The sequence below is a fragment of the Pezoporus flaviventris genome, unplaced genomic scaffold (genome assembly GCF_033815535.1).
Source record: "Pezoporus flaviventris isolate CSIRO_AGI_PZ_B2104156 unplaced genomic scaffold, CSIRO_AGI_Pfla_v1 ptg000209l, whole genome shotgun sequence".
In the NCBI taxonomy this organism is placed as follows: domain Eukaryota; kingdom Metazoa; phylum Chordata; class Aves; order Psittaciformes; family Psittacidae; genus Pezoporus; species Pezoporus flaviventris.
The window spans coordinates 370,458-376,807 of NW_026892757.1; positions in this window are offsets into that span (position 1 = coordinate 370,458).

A 6,350-nucleotide genomic window follows, 5' to 3' on the forward strand; every position below is an offset into this window, starting at 1 on the left:
TTCATAGCTGTCTCTTTGCTATTCAAACAAAAACCTGCCAAAAGATTTACTGAATGCTGCACTAAATGTTAATCTCAGTTCCATGGTATAATTCACTCAGCTGATTTCTACTGCAGCATGGCAAAACTGGAACCATCACTTCTTTTTGTGGGCTGTACAACTGGCAGCATTGCAGTTAGGGGCTTTAGGGACAGGGAGTAGCACTTGTAACCAATGAAATTCTACTTGTCTTACTAACATCACAGTCATGGTATTAAAATGGTGGTTTTCTCAGCCTGCTGTGGTTTGAAACACTAACATTAATTTCACAGCAGTTGACCTTGATCATGCAAGATAGTAAGTGTCGGCACCATGGAAAAGTCACAGAATACAATTCTCTTTAAAAGAAACAAAACAAAGCCTGATCAACTGATAATCTTAGAAGGTATTTAATCTAGTGGGAGAGAGGATGGCTTCAACAGCAGTGTTTAAAGACTTCTATCCATATGCCAGTCGTTATAGTTTTCAGCTACAAATATGAACTCAAAACATTAAATTCCCAAATAACTCTGTCCCTACCCCTTGCAATGCCTTATATTATAAGAAATGAGCTTCACCTGTTAATACTGAATGTGGGTGGGCCAGGAGGCTTCCATTCTTCCAGACTAGATTCACACATGCACACATCTTTAGCACAGCACATGCATGCATAAGCAACAGGAAGCCTGTGCAAATGCCATGTTTCCATTCCACTCCTTTTTAAAGCACATGCCACGCTCATGAAAGCTGCTGGGCAAGAAACGCAATACAGTTCTAAGGCCTTATCTTTCACTTTATAAAGGCAGTCCAAACACTTTTTCCCCACCTTGTTCCATTAATATGGGTGAATGAAAGGGGAACTCTTCTACAGCTGATAGCCTCATTCTCACGCCTGCACCATCATCAGCTTGCAGTACCAGCATGTGGGTAACATTCTTTGGAGAAGGGGAAATGGGATTGCTTGCTTCTTCCTTCTCCTTGTGTGTGCACAAACAACTGACAAGCCAGCACTGTGGTTCTTATTTAGCAAGGCTTCCTAAGTGTATATTGAACCAGCCCATGGTTCAATATTCCTCACCATGCTGGTGAGGCTGTTAAAAGCATGCATAATTGTAATCAGATGTTAAAATTCAAAAGGATTTAAACCTCTGTTTCTCATTAAGTTCATGCTGAAGAGTTTTGCTGAATCAGGACCTTAACCATTAGGAAATAAACGGAGACCACCAACTTATTTTACATATACTCTTGAAGAGTGTTTGAATAGATAGCAATGACTTTCAGTCAGTACTGACCCAAGCTGGCTTTGAACTGTTGACCTAGAGGTGAAAGGCTTGTATCCTATTACCAATCCCTGGGGCAAAAACAGCCTTATTTGTTCTCAAATATTAATGAATTAAGTCAAAATGTAGCCCCATTGATTGTCTTTTCCCTGTATTTTTCCTGTGTTAGCATCAGTAAGTGATGCTGCTGTAAAAAACCTTTGGAAAGCAGTGCTGCCCACACTTCTCTGGTTTAAATCACTCTGTAAACTGAGTGTCAATAACTGAAACATTTCTTTAGTCTCTAAAAATATTTAGAAGTGGACCTTTCCACAATTGTTTTTAGTAACTGTTCATCAAGGAAAACGTCCTGATGTGTAGTCTAATGAATTATTTAGGGATCTATTCTCCTTGTGGTATGCAGACATAATTTTCACTGCCACTAATAGGAGATTCATATGCATGCCAGAAGCAGGGAAAATCCTTGGAGAGTATTTAGACAATATTCCTTGAAGGATTGGAATGATGGGGGAAGGGCAGGGAGGAAAATCATTGATACAAATGTCATTTTTCTACAGAGGGTATGTGTGTTTTTATTTTAAAAAGACAGTGGGAACCATTAAATAACAAATATTTAAAGTTCTGTTTGCATCTCGAAAGACAGAAGTTAAATGAAAGCCACACACAGACCTCCAGTGGAAAGTGGATGCATTCTAATATTGAAGAAAAGCAAAAGCTCCTGGTAAGCGCTGCTTTTAAAACTTTGTGTTTAATCTTGGACGTTTGACTTTTGAGAGCCTTCATTTCAAATAAAAGAAGACTTATTGAACCACAACTATTATCTGAAATCTGGGGGTTTCTCATTGGATATTGGTGTATCTTAGATCCAGAGATTCAGATTTTGGGTACCTCTGGTCAGATATTGTAAATGCCCATTTCTGCCCATTGCTCAGCTGCTGGGTGCTCAGTTGCTATGTACAGTGGTGTCCCATGCACGTAGGACCTATGTGAGCTAGAACAGGTCAACAGACAAGGAGCATCTGGAGTCTAGACCATGGCATGACCACAAATGCAGATTTGCAAATGCAGAAAAGGTCTATGGGAAGAGATGCAGATGTTTTCATTTCTCAGTCTTTTTGAGCCATTCCTCCAGTAGTGCTGTATCAGAGGATTTTCGGTCTGCTTTGGTACAAGTGTCTGTCAAAAATGATGGTAGGATTAAGATGCTACAATGCCATTAGTAAATGTTTCTGGCAAACAGCAGTAAGTAATCTGCAACCCTGAGAAATTTATCATGGTCTTTTCCCACACACCTGGCACACCTTTTCCCTGCACACCTGGCAGGAGGGCAACATGGGACTGCTCACCCTGAGCTTCTCCTGGGTTTCCTGGCTTTGCAAGGAGTCTGGCCCTTGCTGACTATAGGGATTGTGTGTAATGTGATGAGGCGTGCAACTTCCAGACAGAAAAAACAGCTCAGAGTGGGGAGTGTTTCTTTACTCTAAACACTTTCCATCAGTTCTGGAAAACCGCAAAATAATGTTCGTGCAAAGTTACTGGAAAGCAAGGCCTGGTAGAAATTGTATCCTGATACAAAAAATAAAACACAGCAAAACTTTAGGAGAAAAAAAAAAATGGAAAAAGGACAAGCCAAATTTCCAGTTAAATATAAATGGCATTGGGAAAACAATTAATCAAAGACTGAATCAGCAATTCACAAAAGGCTATATTGAAAGTGTATTATCTTATCTTGGCAGCATGTCATTTGTGGTGGGGAAATTACCAGACCTGGGAGCCCAGGATAAGGACTCACTTATAGGCATGCAAATCTTTCTAGGAATTCAAGTTTTCTAGCCTGTAGTGACTGCGTTTTACTTTAGCCTAATTCATTTCCCAAAACCATTTAAAAATTGATAAATCCTTCTCCCAGCTATTCTAGTATGTATTATGTACTGCTGAAGGTATTTACTGCTTTCTTCAGTGTTGGAATTTTCAGGTTGACATAAAATAACATGAAAAAAATATCATTGCTTTAATAATGGTCTTTTTAATAAAGACTAAAAAAGATTTTTCTGAGATGTTAGTTTGGTTGTGCTGGATCACTAGATTCAGTTCTGGGTTGTGACTTATTTTCACTGTAACTGACATGTCTTTTCACTACAGTTCAGAGGAAAATGAGCAAGTCTGTGTGAGTGGAAGAACAAATCACAAATCAAGGGCAGTAAAACCGGGGTTGGATCTTTTTATGGAAAACAAACATTTATGGGTAAGGTGATATTTTTGTTGAAATGTTTTAGGTTTTAGTTAAAAAAAATCTCCTCTCCTCTGTTTCCCTTCATCTCCTTGCCGCCCCCCCCCTTTTGTGGCAAACAAAGAAAATACTCCTCTTTTCCAAAGCTAAATAGAATTTTACATGATCCTTTGTATAAGCAAGTGTTTATTCACATGCATTGTCTGCTACTGGTTTCAGTCTCTTTGCTCTAGGAAACCAAATATTGCAGAGTAACTAAATTGAAGACTCAAGCTTTTCAGCTTGCTGTGTAGTTATGCCCTGGCCCTTTCCTGGGACGCATGGCTCCAAACCAGAGCAATAGGAAAGGAGGTAATACTGATACTTCTAAGGGTCTGAGGGAGCATTTTGACTGGACTGGACTAAAACTCCTTCTTCAGGTGGAGATACAACAGTGAAAGACAGACCATTAGCCCAGTCGTTTTCACTTCATGAATTGAAGACATACATTTAACTGTCAGTGAAGGTAAGAGAGGTCAATTGTAACCAAAATGGGTTGTTTCTTCAGGGCTTAAGGTCAACATCAACCTAGTCAGCTGGGGCAGCACCTGCTTGCATAAGAATTGATGCCCTTTAACTAAGTGAAAAAGAATTATATTATAAAGAAATAGGGAAGAGGGAGGGGGCTAATTCGTTTCAGTCAGTCCTGATCAAAATTATCTGTGTGTCATTGTGAGCTCTCTCATCAGAGAGATGCTCCGCTGCCAGACCTGCTGCTCTCGAGCTCTCATGCCCTCCTTGGCAAGGTCACACACTGGGAAAGTGCTGGAGGCAGAAGGAAGGTGGGCAAACCTGCAAGGTCATGGCATCCTTTTCTGCTATGCTAAACTGCTGCCAGGGGACAGGAGCCACAGTCCCTGCTTCCTCTGGGCAGCCTTTGCAGAGAGGATCTGAACATGGATCAGCAGAACTGGTCTGCGAGGGTTTTTTCAGGGTGAAGGATTTACTCAAACCTGCTTTCTAGCTGGGGTTTTCAATGGTTTGGTCTATGTTTCCTTCACAAAGATATATGCTGGGAATTAAAGGATCTTGAGTTAACCTCCATGGCTTATTTAAAATGCACTCTTTGTAAAATACACATCAAAAGTGTCATGAACTCTTTCACTCTGGGTAGCATGAAGGGTACAGGGACGTTCTAAACAAAGTAACGCCGGGTAAACTGTAATCTACAAGGCAACCTTTTTTCCTATAGAAGGCAGCTGAACCAAAAACACACTCCTTAGCTGCAGAATGTTGCTAAGGGGGATAAGGTCTTCCTATTCTCATGGCTTTATTGTCATGCTGCTTCAAATCAGTATCTTGTACCCTTCTGGGAAACAGGTTGGACATAAATACACTTTATATGCAGCTGAGGTTTGCTAAGCACTGCTGTATGCTTCAGTGAGAGGAAGTTGCAGGTGGCTCGGAGGCTGGCAAGTATGCTGTATTTAATACTGCTCAGCTTCTGCAGTTTAGCCTTTGGGGCCAGGAATTCACTAACATCTATTTACCTTATGGTGGTTCCCAAGACACTCTCTTAAATACCAGCCACTGGTTGTGCTTTCCTATACTTGTCAAATAACAGATTTGGAACAAATTGTGTAGAATTGCAAGTGGCACAAATGCAATGCATAATTATGTCCCTAACTACCAGAAGACAATGATAATTATGTTTTCATTTTAAATCATACAGTGGAGATTGCTACATTTCTTATAGTTCTAGTGTTGCTATGACCATAATAACACTTTAGGTTTCTAGTTCAGAAATGTGGTTTAACCATTTTTTTCTTTCACCTCCCCATCCCCAAGAAATTATAGCCTAAGTAGCAGAAGACAAGTAAACACTTTACACATTGACACTTGGGATTACAACAGGACACAGAGCAACAATTGCACATCCTGCAAAACATATTTGCATAGTTGAATCAAAGTCTATGTAAGATGGAGGAATCTTTAAACTAAACTATGGGGAATTAGTCCCATAAATATATCAGAACTTGTGTTTAAGCATCCTACGTAGTCCATGTGCTAAAAAAGTATTTCTTGCCATGATTTCAAATGGCAATGTTTGCATATTGAATACTCAGCACTATTTTAGTGAAAGAATGTGTATGATGTGGTAACTGCAGCTGTGAGAGGGAAGGATATGCGCTGTCAGTTGACCCAACTAGTCCTTATGTCAAAGATGTCAAACTGTGCTGCCTCTCACCCTTTACACATGTCACTCAGTCACTCAGTTGCTGTTTATTTGTTCCAATTTTGGGCAGAGCTTTGGGACTTTCATCCCACCTGCTCCTTTTCTCAGTGCATTAGATGTGCTGCTGCATCTGTGGCCTTGTTATTTGTTCCTGCTGGTTAAGTGCCTCTCTCAAGTTGTGAGCACAACATTTCTAGCCAAGAAGTAACCAGTTGATAGCAGAGCCATAAGGGATTGAGCTCGTGTGCTTTTCAGCTTCATCAAAATGTTTAGCTGAAACACTTTCTGTGGCCTCATGTTTACACACCCCTGTGTTAATGTGCTTGGATGACTGCAAGGGTGCAATTGTCAGAATGCAAAATATTTTTGTTCCACACCAAATGGCTGGCAAAATTATTCTGACTGCAGTGAAAGAAATTAAATGAGGAATGGAAATGATCTTCTCATTGAAGGACTGAAGGGGAATGATCATGAGGGTGAGTGGACCCCCCAGCTTCTCCCCCAAGACTCACAATGTTCTCAGAAGTTCATATTGAGTAATGAAGGTTGTAAGATATTGCTAATAACAATGCTGTCTGAGGACCTCAACAGCAAACTTGTACAGGAG